Source organism: Manis javanica, chromosome 4 (assembly GCF_040802235.1).
Source record: "Manis javanica isolate MJ-LG chromosome 4, MJ_LKY, whole genome shotgun sequence".
Lineage (NCBI taxonomy): Eukaryota > Metazoa > Chordata > Mammalia > Pholidota > Manidae > Manis > Manis javanica.
The window spans coordinates 125,455,793-125,470,954 of record NC_133159.1 but is presented as its reverse complement, the minus strand read 5'-3'; the positions used below and the strand labels follow the sequence as shown (position 1 = coordinate 125,470,954).

Genomic DNA, 15,162 nt, shown 5'->3' with positions numbered 1-15,162 from the left:
AGCTTCATCATCAGAAGTCACCTAACAACCAGGCTTCTCTTTCAAAAATCACCTAACTACCAGGCTTCTCTGTCAGAGCTCTTGTAACAAACAGGCTTCTTCTTACGAGGTCACCCAACAACAAGGCTTCTCTTTATGAGGTCACATTACATCCAAGCGTCTCTGTAAGAGCTCCCATAATAACGCGCTTCTCCTTTTTAGAGATCACTTAACAACCGGTTTTCTCAATTGGAGGTCACCTAACAACAAGTATTGTCTGTCAGAAGACTTTTAGGTAGATTTCTCTTTCACAGGTCACTTAATAACCAGCCATCTCCTTATTAGGTTACCCAACAAACTGTGTTCTCTTTATGAGTTCACCTACCAACCGGGCCTCTATGACAGAGACAACATAATAATCTAGCTTCTATTTTACAGCTGCCTTAACAACCAGCCTTCTCTCTCAGAGGTTGACTGACAACCAGGCTTCTCCCACAGATTTCACCTTAAAAACATACTTCTCTGTCAGAAATCACTTAACAGCCAAGCTTCTGTGTAAGTGCTCATATTACAAACTGGTTTCTCTCTCAGACATCACCAAACATCAGGACTCTCTGTCAGACGCCATCTAACAACAAGGCTGCCACTTACTACAGATCACGTTACAATCAGTCTTCCCTTTAAGAGGTGACCAAACAACCATGCCTCTCTGTCAGAGAGAAGCTGATAACCACGCTTCTCTCACAGCTCGCCTAACAAACAGGCATCTCTTTATTAGATCACCCAAAAACCAGTCTTCTCTTTTTGAGGTCACGTAACATTCAGGATTCTCTGTTCGAGCTCCGTAACAAACAGGTCTCTCAATCACACATCACTTAACAAAACTTCTCTGTCAGAGGCCATCTAATGATAAGTCTTCCACTGATGACAGATCATCTACCAATCAGTCTTCCCTTTAAGCGGTGACATAAAAACCATGCTTCTCTCAGAGATAACCAGATAACCAGGCTTCTGTAATAGCACATAACAAACAGGTTTCTGCATATTGGATCACCCAACAGACAGGCTTCTCGTTCAGAGGTCACGTAAAAATCAGGTTTCTCTGTAAGAGCTCTGTCAGACATCACCTAACAAGACTTCTCTGTGAGAAGTCATCCAACGAAAAGACGTCCACTGATCACAGGACACCAAACAGTCAGTCTCTCCTAATTCAAGTGACCGAACAACCATGCTCCTCTGTCAGAGATAACCAGATGTCCCCTAACAATCAGTCTTCTCTGTCAGAGGTAACCTGCCAGGCTTTGCCTCGTTAAGGATCACATAACTACCAGGGTTCTCCATATTAGAGATCACCTGACAACCAGGCTTCTCTTTGTGAGGTCAGCAACCAATCAGTCTTCAGTGTCACAAGAGAATGTAACAAGTTACCTTCTCTGTCAGAAGTCAACTAACCACCAGGCTTGTCTTTTGAGGTCACCAAACAACCAGTCTTCTCTTTATGACGTCGCATAACAATCAGGCCTCTCTGTAAGAGCTATGTAACAAACAGGATTCTCTGTCAGACATGACATAACAAGACTTCTCTGTCAGAGATCGTCTGACAACAAGCCTTCCACTGACGGCAGAACACCTAACAATCAGTGCTGAATTTAAGAGGTGACCTAACAAACGTTCTTCTCTCTCACAGATCACCTGATAACCAGGCTTCTGTAAGAGCATGCCTAACAGACTTCTCCTTATGAGATCACCCCACAACCAGTCTTCTATTTATGGGGTCACATAACAACAAGGCCTCTCTATAAACACGCTTCACTGTAAGTCTCACAAGAGATTAGGAAAGAACCAGGCTTCTCTTCATGAGGTCACCTGCCAACCACTCTTCACTGTAAGAGAGTACACAGCCACCAAGCTTCTTCATCAGAAGTCACCTAACAACCAGGCTTCTCTTTCAAAAGTCACCTAACAACCAGGCTTCTCTGTCTGAGCTCTTTTAACAAACAGGCTTCTTCTTATTAGATCACCTGACAACCAGGCTTCTCTTTATGAGGTTACTTAACATTCAGGATTCTCTGTACGAGCTCCGTAACAAACAGGTTTCTCAACCACAGATCACCTAACAAAACTTCTCTGTCAGAGGTCATCTAACAACAAGCCTTCCAGTGATGACAGATCACCTACCAATCAGTCTTCCCTTTAAGCGGTGACATAAAAACCTTGCTTCTCTCAGATATAACCAGATAAACAGGCTTCTGTAAGAGCACATAACAAATAGCCTTCACTATATTGTATCACCCAACAAACAGACTTCTCGTTCAGAGGTCACGTAGTAACCAGGTTTCTCTGTAAGAGCTCTGTCAGACATCACCTAACAAGACTTCTCTGTGAGAAGTCATCCAACGACAAGCCGTCCACTGATCACAGGACACCTAACAGTCAGTCTTCCCTAATTGAGGTCACCGAACAACCATGCTCCTCTGTCAGAGATAACCAGATATCCAGGCTTGTCTCTCAGATGTCCCCTACCAATCAGTCTTCTCTGTCACAGGTAACCTACCAGGCTTTTTCTCGTTAAGGATCACATAACTACCAGGTTTCTCCTTGTTAGAGATCACCTGACAACCAGGCTTCTCTTTTTGAGGTCAGCAACCAACCAGTCTTCACTTTTACAGATAATGTAACAACTTACCTTCTCTGTCAGAAGTCAACTAACCACCAGGCTTCTCTTTTGAGCTCACCAATCAACCAGTCTTCTCTTTATGACGTCGCATAACAATCATGCCTCTCTGTAAGAGCTATGTAACAAACAGGATTCTCTGTCAGACATGACATAGCAAGACTTCTCTGTCAGAGATCGTCTGACAAGCCTTCCACTGATGCATATCACCTAACAATCAGTATTGAATTTAAGAGGTGACCTAACAACCGTTCTTCTCTGTCACAGATAACCTGATAACCAGGATTCTGTAAGGGCATGCCTAACAAACAAGCTTCTCCTTTTTATATCACCCAACAATCAGTCTTCCCTTTTTGAGGTCGCAGAATATCCTAACAAGCCTCTCTGTAAAGAGGCTTCACTGTAAGCCTTATTAGAGGTCAACGAAGATCCAGGCTTCTCTTTATGAGGTCACCTTCCAACCAGTCTTCACTGTCAGAGATTACATAACAACCAAGCTTCTCCATTAGAAGTCATGTAACAACCAGGCTTCTCTTTCCAAAGTCACCTAATAGTCAGGCTTCTATGTCAGAGCTCTTGTAACAAGCAGGCTTCTCCTTATTAGATCACCCAACAACAACTCTTCTCTTTATGAAGTCATGTAACATCCTCCCGTCTCTGTAAGAGCTCACATAATAAACAGGCTTTTCCTTTTTAGAGGTCACTTAACAACCAGTCTTCTCTTTATGAGATCACCTACCAACCAGTCTCTGTCAGAAGAATGGTAGGTAGACTCCTCTTTCATAGGTCACTTAATAAGAAGGACTCTCCTTATTAGGTTACCCAACAATCATTCTTTTCTATATGGTGTCACAAAGCAACTAGGCTTCTCGGTAACCAGGCTTCTCTGTAAGCCTTATTAGAGACCACCGAACAAACAGGCTTCTCTTTATGAGATCTCCTACCAACCAGTCTTCACTGTTAGAGATTACGTAACAACCATGGTTCTCCATCAGAAGTCACCTAACAACCAGGCTTCTCTTTCAGAGGTCAGCTAACAACCAGGGTTCTCTGTAAGACCTCACCTGACAGTCTTCTCCTTATTAGATCCCAACAATCAGTCTTCTCTTTTGGATGTCACCTAACAACCAGGCTTCTCTGTCAGAGCTCGCCTAAGAAAGAGTCTTCTGCTAATTAGATCACCCAACAAACAGTCTTCTCTTTATGAGGTCTCAATAAAACCAGGCATCTCTCTAAGAGCTCATATAATAAACAGGCTTGTCCTTATTAGAGATAATTTAGCAACTGGTCTTCTTTTTATGAGATCTCCTACCAACCAATCTTCTCTGTCAGAAGAACTGTAGGTAGACTTCTCTTTCAGAGGTCACTTAACAACCAGGCTGTCACTTATTAGATCACCCAACTATCATTGTTCTCTTTATGAGTTCACCTACAAACCAGTCTTCTCTGTCAGAGACAACCTAATAATCAAGCTTCGATTTAGCTGCATTAACAACCAGCCTTCTCTGTCAGAGGTTGCCTGTCAACCAGGCTTCTCCATCAGATGTCATCTTAAAAACATGCTTCTCTGTCACAGATCACTTAACAACCAAGCTTCTGTGTAAGTGGTCATGCAACAAACTGGTTTCTCTGTGAGACATCACCTAACAACAAGTCTTCTCTGTCAAGGGTCATCTAACAACAAGGCTTCCACTTACTACTGATCACCTAACAATCAGTCTTCCCTTTAAGAGTTGACCAAACATCCATGCTTCTCTGTCAGAGATAACCTGATATCCAGGCTTCAGGAAGAACATGCCTAACAAACAGGCTTCTCCTTATTAGATCACCCAACAACCAGGCTTCTCTTTATGAGGTCACATAACAACCAGGCTTCTCTGTAAACAGGCTTCACTGTAAGCCTTATTAGAGATCAACGAAGAACCAGGCTTCTCTTCATGAGGTCACCTACCAACCAGTCTTCACTGTCAGAGATTACATAACAACCGAGCTTCTCCATCAGAAGTCATCTAACAACCAGGCTTCTCTGTCAGAGCTCACCTAACAAAGAGGCTTCTCCTTATTAGATCACCCAACAACCAGTCTTCTCTTTATGAGGTCACATAACAACCAGGTTTCTCTGTAAGAGCTCTGTAACAAACAGGTTTCTCTCTCAGACAGCAGGTAACAAGGCTTCTCTGTGAGAAGTCATCTAACAACAAGCTTTCCACTGCTTACAGGTCACCTAACAGTCAGTCTTCCCTATAAGAGGTGACCGAACAACCATCCTTTTCTCTCAGAGATAACCTGATAACCAGGATTCTCTGTCAGATGTCACCTAACAATCAGTCTTCTCTGTCAGAGGTCACGTACCAGGCTTATTCTCATTACAGATCACCTCAGAACCAGTTTTCCCCTTATTAGAGATCACCTGACAACCAGGCTTCTCTGTCAGAGAAAACCTAACAACAGAGATTCTCCTTTTTATATATCACTGAACAACCAGGCTTCTCTTCATGAGGTCACCTATCAACCAGTCTTCTCTGTCAGAGACTATGTAACAATCAACCTTCTCCATCAGAAGTCACCTAGCAACCAGGCTTCTTTTTCACAGGTCACCTAACAACCAGGCTTCTCTGTAAGAGCTCACCTATCAAACAGGCTTCTCCATATTAGATCACCCAACAACGACTCTTCTCTTTATGAGGTCACATAACAAACAGGCTTCTCTGTAAGAGCTCTGTAACAAACACGTTTCTCTGTCAGACATCACCTAACAAGACTTCTCTGTCCAAGGTCATCTAACAACAAGCCTTCCACTGATTACAGATCACCTAACAGTCAGTCTTCCCTATAACAGGTGTCTGAACAACAATGCTTCTGTCACAGATAACCTGATAACCAGGCTTCTCAGTCAGATATCACCTAACAGTCAGTCTTCTCTGTCAGAGTTCTCCTACCAGGCTTATCCTCATTACAGGTCACATCCCAACCAGGTTTCTCCTTATTAGAGATCATCTGCCAACCAGGCTTCTATGTCAGAGAAAATCTAACAACCCAAATCCTCCTTATTAGAGATCACCTACCAACCAGGCTTCTCTTTATGAGATCACCTACCAACCAGGCTTCTCTTTCAGAGGTCACCTAACAACCAGGCCTCTCTGTAGGAGCTCACCTAACCAACAGGTTTCTCCTTATTAGATCACCCAACAACCAGGGTTCTCTTTATGACATCACATAACAACCAGGCTTCTCTATCAGAGATCACATAACAAGCAGGCTGCTCTGACAGAGGTCCTGTAACAACCACTCTTCTCGTTATTAGAGATCACCTAACAACGAAGCTTTTCTGCAGAGGACACATAAGAAACAGGCATCTATGTCAGTTGTCACCTAACAACCAGTCTTCTCTGTCAGAGATAACCTAACAATCAATCTTGTCTGGTAGAGGTGTCCTAACAACCAGGCATCTCTGTAAGTGGTCACCTAACATCTTGGCATCTCCATTAGGGATCGCCTTACATTCTGGCTTCTCCTTGTTAGAGATCTCCAACAAGGAGGCTTCCTCACATTTGAGATCACCTAAACACCAGGCTTCTCAATTAGAGGTCACCTAACAACCAAGCTTCTCTGTGAGAGCTCACCTAACAAACAGGCTTCTCCTTATTAGATCACCCAACAACCAGTCTTCTCTTTATGAGTTCACATAACAACCAGGCTTCTTTGTCAGAGATAACCTAACAACCAAGCTTCTCTGACAGAGGTCACATCACAACCACACTTCTCCTTATTAGAGATCACCTAACAACCAAGCTTTTCTGTCACAGACCACGTAGTAAAGAGGCTACTCTGTCAGATGTCACCTAACAACCAGTCTTCTCTGTTAGAGATAACCTAACCATCAATCTTCTCTGTCAGATGTCTCCTAACAACCAGGCTTCTCTGTAAGTGGTCACCTAACATCTCAGCATCTCCATTAGAGATCACCTAACATTCCAGCTTCTCCTATTTACATATATTCTAACAAGCAGGCTTCCCCTTATTTGAGATCACCTAAAAACCAGGCTTCTCAATCAGAAGTCACCTAACAATCAAGCTTCTCAATCAGAAGTCACCTAACAACCAGGCTTCCATTTCAGAGGTAACCTACCAACCAGGATTACCTGTCAGAGAAAATCTAACAACCCAGCTCATCCTTATTAGAGATCACCTAACAACCAGGCTTCTCTTTCAGAGGTCACCTAACAACCAGGCTTCTCTGTCAGAGCTCTTGTAACAAACAGGCTTCTCCTTATTAGATCACCCAACAACCAGTCTTCTCTTTATGAGGTCACATAACAACCAGTCTTCTCTTTATGAGGTCACCTACCAACCAGTCTTCTCTGTCAGAGATAACCTAATAATCAAACTTCTATGTAAGAGCTGTCTTAACAACCAGGCTTCTCTGTCAGATGTCTCCTAACATCCAGGTTTCACTGACAGGGGTCACCTAACAACAAGGCTTCTCCATTAGAGATCACCTAACATTCAGGCTTCTCCTTATTAGAGATCACCTAAGAAGCAGGCTTCTCAGTCAGAGGTCATCTAACAACCAAACTTAACCATTAGAGGTAACCTAACAGCCATGCTCCTCTGTCAGATGTCACCTAACAACCAGGCTTCTTTTTATTAGAGATCACCTAACAACCAGGTTCTCCCTATTAGAGATCACCTGACAACCAGGCTTCTCTGTCAGAGATAACCTAACAACCCAGCTCCTCCTTGTTAGAGTTCACCTAACAACCAGGCTTCTCTTTCAGAGGTCACCTAACAACCAGTCATCTCCATCAGAGCTCTCCTAAAAACAAATCTTCTCTGTCAGAGGTCACATAACAAACAGACTTCTCTGTCAGATGTCACCTAACAACCAGGCTTCTCTGTCAAAGATAACCTAACAATCAAGCTTCTCTGCCAGAGGTTTCCTACCAACCACTCTTCTCTGCAAGAGGTCACCTAACAACAATTAGATATCACCTAACATTCAGGCTTCTCCCTATTAGAGAACACCTAACAACCAGTCTTCTCTTTATTTGAGATCACCTAAAAACCAGGCTTCTCAATCATAAGTCATCTAACAACCAAGCTTAACCGTCAGAGGTAACCTAACAACCATGCTTCTCTGTCAGAGGTCATCTAATAACCAGGCTTCTTTGTCAGATGTCACATAACAACAGGCTTCCCTTTATTAGAGATCACCTAACAACCAGTCTTCTCTTTAAGAGGTCACCTAATAACCAGGCTTCTCTATAAGAGCTCACCTAACAAACAGGCTTCTCCTTATTAGACATCACCTAACAACCAGCTTTCTGTCAGAGGTCTTCTAACAACCAGGCTTCCCTTTATTAGAGGTCACCTAACAACCAGTCTTCTCTTTAAGAGGTGACCTAACAACCAGTCCTCTCTTTAAGAGGTGACCTAACAACCATGCTTGTCTGTCAGAGATAACCTAACAACCAGGCTTCTCTGTCAGAGGTCACGTAACAACCAGGGTTCTCCTTATTAGACATCACATCAGAAGCGGGTTTCTCCTTATTAGAGATCACCTAACATCCAGTCTTCTCCTCATTAGAGACCACCTAATAACCATTCTTCTCCCTCAGAGGTCACCTAACAATCAGGCTTCTCTGTCAAGTGTCACCTACCAGGCTTTTCCTTATTAGAGATCACCTCCCAACCAGGTTTCTCCTTCTTAGAGATCACCTGACAACCAGGCTTCTCTGTCAGGGATAACCTAACAACCCATCTCTTCCTTATTAGATATCACCTAACAACCAGGCTTCTCTGTCAGAGGTCACCTAACAACCAGTCATCTCTGTCAGGGATAACCTAATAATCGAGCTTCTCTGTAAGAGCAGTGTTAACAACCAGTCTTCTCTGTCAGAGGTTACCTAACAACCAGGCTTCTCCACTAGAGATCACCTAACAACCACGCTTCTCCATCAGAGGTCACCTAACAACCAGGTTCCCTGTCAGAGATCACCTAACAACGAGGCTTCTCCTTATTAGAGTATACCGAACAACCAGGCTTCTCCATTTGAAATCACCTAACAACAGGCTTTTGTTAGAGATCACCTAACCACCAGGCTTCTCCATTTTAGAGATCACCTAACAACCTGACTTCTCCTTATTAGAGCTCACCTAACAACCAGTCTTCTCTGTTAGAGATGACCTAACAACCAGGCTTTTTTGTTAGAGAGCACATAATAACCAAGCTTCTCCTTACTAGAGATCCCTAAAAACACAAGAACAGACATTATGCTTTCTTCACTGTCTGCCCTAAGGCCAAAAGGCTGCATAAAGGAGAACTGTGCGTGCTGCTCTGTGAAGCGTAGGAGTACCTTGCCCATTACTTGCTCCCTAGCAAGTGTGCTCTACACAGACTGATCAGCAATTCACAAAGGATGAGTGAGTAGGAGGCAGACAGGAGCTGGTGGGGGTGAAGAATGTTCTGAGGGCCCTGTATGTTGGGGAAGACAGAAAGAGGAAGAGGTGGGAGGTATGGGAAAAAATCTGGTAGGACTGCATTCTGGATTCTACCTTATGCTGCTCTCTAGAAGTTCAGAGATGGAAAGAAACAAAAATTAAATGGAAGAGAAGATGCTTCCTTTCCACAACAAAGATGTATAATAGACAAACTGCTACTAGCTGTACTGGGACCTATGTACCTCAACCTGTCCTAAGCTGTTCTAAGAAGGGGTTTTAGATATGACACAAATGGAAAGACAGTAGTGTCTTAGATCATTGTTACATGCCATTTGTTGACAAACATTGAGTTTGAACAGATCTCACTGTGCCTGCAAGGAAATAAAGAAAACAAGAGGTATTTATATAAATACAGAACAAGGAAAGGAATAGCAGTATAGAAGAGGAAGAATAGCATAGCTCTGGAAACGACTCATTAACCAGATCTACAAAAAACATGAAGAAAGCTGCTTGGCATCAACTGTAGAATGGTTCCTGTGATACCATTGCAGAAACACAGGCTGAAATAAAAAAGCAATAGGATGTGTTGGAAAGGGAAAAGGGGCAAGATGAGGAAGGGCTGTTAGAATGGTAAAAATGTAATAGCATCATTAAAGTAGTCACTGAAAGCAGGAGAAGCAGTAGCAATATTACTCACTATTAAATTAGTATTACTGAGGATAAACTTGGAAAGCTCTCCTGGAATGTAGAGAACAAGGCCAAAGGGATGAAAACAATGAGTGAGAACATAATAGATATGGGGCACAGGGAACCCATCTAGAAGATCATTGCTCTGGGAGGAGAGGCCAGACCAGATGAACAAACCCAGATAATAGAAGAAGACTTACCCAAGCAGAAAAAATCTCTGTGTATAGACTGCAAGAGCTCACTGCATCCCACAAAATGAATGAACTCATTTGGAAATAGTACATCTATGAACCAAGAAACTGAAGTGGGTAGAAAGGACAAGTCAGAATAAGGAAGTTCAGTACAGAGTTATTCCAAAAGCAACATTCTGAGAAAATGACGGGAAGTGAAAGGCTTAGACATTGGCAAGACCATGTGATGTCCAAGAATTAAATTGATCAAAATCTTAGTTTCACTGTGCAGAAAGGTATGAAAGTTCACCATCTTAATGAGAGGCTGCTGCTGCTGCTGGTAAACAGAGCATGAAATGGGGCCTTCAAGGGACCAGTGATATTTGATGGGCATGAGCAGGGGCAGAGAGGATGCTAGATTTGTCCCCAGTTCTCAAGGGAAGAATAAAAATTGACTGAAATAAACTCATCCCTTTGGAAGAGTTAGTAGAAAAATATAACAAGGTCAGGATGACAGGGGCCCACTTTTGATAGACAGCCACTTAGGAACAGATGAGGAGGTGCATAAGATCAGACAGGATTTGTTTAAGAAATTAGGCTCCAGTGGCTCTTTGATAGACCATATAGCAAGACACAAGAAACAACAACAAAAAATTGCTATCACCCTGCAACCATTTCTCCCAATCAGTCATCTTTTTTGGTTTTGAAGATGGAAGGGAAGTTGGTGGAGAGGAAAAGGAAGTAGCAGAATGGGAGGAAATGGTGAAGAGGGAGAAAGGTGCTTCAGGGGATCGGGATTCTCGCGTCAGTGAAAGACAGCAGAGCAGACCACAGTCGAGGGCACGCCCGGCTGCTGGGGGAGCTCAGCTGTAACTTTTGGTCCTGTCTCTCTGGAAGACCATGAATGATGTTGGGACCTCGGTTGTGATCCCTCCAGTTGTCTGGAAAGGGGCAGCCCCCACTCCCCCTCGGCCCTCTGCAGGCAGCAGAGATTGACCGCTAAGGCTCACCTGGGCAGATGTGCTGTGGAGCTTCAGCAGCCCATTCTCCAGCCGCTCCATCTTGGACTTGAGCTCTTTCCCACTGCTGTGCAGCAGGCTCTGGTAGAGTCTGATGAACTCCAGAAATGATTTGGGAGTGGTGTAGTTGTAGTGCTGCTCGTTGCTCAGGTAAGACTGGGACGTTTGGTTGACACTTGTGTGGACAAAAGCCATGAACTTGCTGATTGACTGCTTGACCTTGGGCTGAAATCATAGCAGGAAATAAAGGGATGGTCTGGCTGTGAAGACTGGAGCTGACGGCCTACCATGCTTGATAGTGTGGAAAAACTGAGCTCCAGAAACTCTGTCTGAGCCTGAGCTTGACCCCTGAAATTCTGAACACAGAATTCCTTGTGCCCTGAGGTGGAGAGGATCTTGAGGAATGCCTCCTTTTCCCTCTCACCTCAATGCTCTCTGTGCTCTGCAAGAAGCAGAGGCTGACAGACTCCAGTGCCTGCTGAGGCCACTCATGGAACCAGTCGATGGCTGTGCAGTTCACAATGGCTGGGAACTTCCTGCTGCGGACCCTCAGCTTGTTCCCCACAGGGGAGAAACAGAGTGTCACCTGAGAAGTCAGAAGGGTGGGGAGAACTGAGAAGCTTTTTGAGAAGCACTCGTAGACAGACTGGCATCAGGCTTTTTATATCCCAGGAAGTTGGGAAGCAAACTCAACAGAGAAAAAACATCTATAAATGCTAGTCCTTCTTGTTAGCCAAGAAATTAACAATACTGAGACTGTGTGAGGCAAGAGGGAGGCCACTGCACAGGAAGCAGATCAGAAGGGCACCCCTGCCTAGGTGCTCAAGCCACTGCACCCTTCTGCCCACCCCCAGCACAGTCAGTGAGGACAGCTGTGTCCAAAATGGCAGCAGAGGCTTCCACAACCCATCACTGGCCCTGCCTACCCTGGACAGTAAACCCTCTGTACCTTCAACTGTCGTTGGACCCGACCGATAAAGAACTTCTAGCAGTTCTGTCTGCTGTCAATCAGACCTTGGCTCTTGACTTCATTCCCCACATGGTTTATGATATTCTCAACTTCATCATCAGAGTAGAGATCTGGGATCTCTCCTGAGAAGAAATGGAACACAGGCGGGCAGCTTTGGCATCTCCCCACATGGTACAATTGGACAAGAGAGGTTATCTAACCTTGGGAAACACGGCCTTTGATTTTTAGGCCATTTTTAGGCCACTCTTGCTGGTGAAACTGAACGGACACCATATGGACTCCAAACCCAGAGCTGGGGAATGATACATAAAAGAATGGAAAGATTTAACTATAAAATAGTAAAACCATAAAAATGATAGAAAAAAATGAGGGGAATACTTTCATAAACTCTGAGTGAGGAAAGGCTTTCTAACTATAAATCAAAATTGGTATGTTTTAAAAGACAGATATATTTGATACATATAAATTGATAAACTGTATGAAAAATATAAATTTTATGTAAAAAATGACACAAAGTATAACAATAGCAATAACAAAACCAAAAGAACCAATGAAGAAAATGCATGTTTTCCAAAGAAGACATGCAAATGGCCAACAGGTGTGGGAAATGGTGCTCGGCATCTCTAATCATCAGAGAAATTCAAGTCAAACCACAATGAGGTAGCGTCTCACACCAGTCAGGATGGCTGTCATCAATCAGACAAGACAAATGCTGGCGAGCATATGAAGAAAGGGGGACCCTTTGTACACTGTCAGTGGGAATGCAAAGTGGTACAGCCACTATGGAAACCAGTATGGAAGCTCCTCAAGAAATTTAAAATAGAACCACTAAGTGATTCAGCAATCCCACTTCTGGGTATATATCCAGAGGAAATAAAACCACAGCTCAGAGATTTCTGTATTCCCATGCTTCCTGAAGCATCATTATTAATGATAACCAAGGTGTGGAAACAATGTAAGTGTTCATCAGCAGATGAATGGATCGAGAAAATTATATATATACACATATGTGTAAAAAATATACATATACACATCCAAATATGAAAAACAGATGAACATTATTTAAAAGAAGGAAATCCTGTCATCTTCAGTAACAGGAATGAACCAAGAAGGCATTATGCTAAGTGAAGTAAGCCACACAGGGAAAGAAAAATACTGCATGGCATCAGTTATATGTGGAATCTAAAAAAAAAGTCAAACTCATAGAAACAGAGAGTGGAAAGTGTTTGCCAGGGCCTGGAGGGGTGGAGTGGGAAATAGGGAGAGGTTGGTAAGAGGATACAAACTTTTCAGTTATATGATGAATAAAGTCTAAGGATCTAATGTATAACATGGTCACTATAGTTGATAACACTACACTCACTTTGCTGAGAGAGTAGAACTTAGATGTTCTCATTCAAAAAACGTTAAAAAAAGAAAATATATGTATAACTCACATTGCAGTTAGATGGCTGATCTCCGTAAAATGTAAAGAAACTCTACAAATAAAGGAGAAGATCGATACTTCAAAAGTGAGATGTGGTGAAGGAAATGAAAGTGGAGTTCACAGTACAGGAAATACAAATGCCCCTTAAACATGTGAACAAATGTTTTACCTTACTTGTAACAGAAGATATGCACACTGAAGCTATGTTTACTTATTGTTTTGTTTGTGCAAATCAGATTGGCCAGCATATGAACACTCAACCCTATAAAGGAACTTTAAAACTATGCCTAATTATTATTTTTTATAAGATTGGCAAAATTCAGAAAGTTAGATAAAATCTTGTACTAATAATGCAGCATGAGAAGAAAAAAAGTTTTTAAATCTTAACTAAATATATAAAAATAGGATGACCAAGTAGGGTTTATCCTGGAAATGCAATTATGGTTAAATATTAGAAAAATATACGAAAATAATTCATTACATTAATAAGATTAAAGAGGTTAAACAATATGACTGTTAAAAAAGACGTACAAAATTTCTAAAAACCATTAGTAAACTTGGAATAAATGAAATTTCTCTTAACCTTGTGAAAATTAATTAGGGGAAAACCTCACTGTCATGGAGCCTGGAGGCCTGCAGGGGGAGCTCTCACACCAACCACTCCTTGTCAGTTGCAGACACAGAAGAGGTAGACCTGCAGGGCTATTCTGATTTAGATATGCTTTCTACCCCAGCAGGAGTAAGGACGATGTCCTCCTATCCTGTAACAGCCAATAGCCCAGCCAATGCCAGACCATTACAACTCAGCCAATGAGAAGCCACTACACTTCCGACTCCCAGTTCCATAGACTTTTTGTTTGTAACAGCCCCTCTCAACTCCCTGCTTTTCTCTATGAAAGAGCATTCCTCTCCTTTGTTCTCTGAACTAGCCTACGGTTTTGCTGCGCGAGCCTTGTCCCAAATTGCAATTCTCTGCTATTCCCGAATAAACCCATTTCTTCTAATAAAATAACTTACATGCTTTTATTTTTTAGGTTAACACTTGAAAATAGATATCTACTGCAGATTCAGAGCAAACATCATACCTAATTGTGAAATACTAAAATATTCTCTTTCAAATCTAGAAAAAGACAAGTATGATTGCTAGCATGTTTTCTATTCAACGTTATATGGGAGGTCCTAGACTATGCAAAAAGATCAAGAAAAGGAAAATGTATAAGGATACCTAAGGAAATAATAAAACTTTTTGCTCAAAATCTAATTTTCTACATAGAAAAACTAAAAGAATATAAACAAGCCATCAGAACTCATAAGCATGTCCAACAACAAGCTTGCTGGATGCAAAATCAGGATCGGAAATAAAATGGCATGGCTGCACTCAAGGAAAAAAAGGTTACTTAAAAAGCTATTTAGAATACCAGCAAAAACAATTGTGAATACCTTATAAGGCAGGTGGTTGTACATGGAAAGAGGGGCCAGATCTGGATACAAAAACTAAAACATACTATTGAAGGGCATAAATAAAACCCTAAATAAATGGAAAGAAAGATTGTGCTCATGGGTGGATGACTTAGTATTACCAGTATCATAAAAATGTAATTCCAATAAAAAATAAAATGGGTTTCTTTTCAATCCTGACAAGCATATTCTAAAATTTATATGGAAGAGCAAAGGGCAAAGAATGGGCATGACTTTCTGAAGAAGAATCAAAAGGAGAGATTTGCCCTACCAGAAGTCAGGTTTCTTTATGAGCTATGAGGATTGAAACAGAGTGAAATTGGTACCGGGATGAATGG

General features: G+C 42.2%; 1 pseudogene; it reads right to left on the bottom strand.

Moving 5' to 3' along the window:
- Window positions 1–1,413: 1,413 nt before the first annotated feature.
- LOC140848601 (dynein axonemal heavy chain 9-like) overlaps window positions 1,414–15,162 on the bottom strand; it is a 162,344-nt pseudogene continuing 148,595 nt past the window's right edge.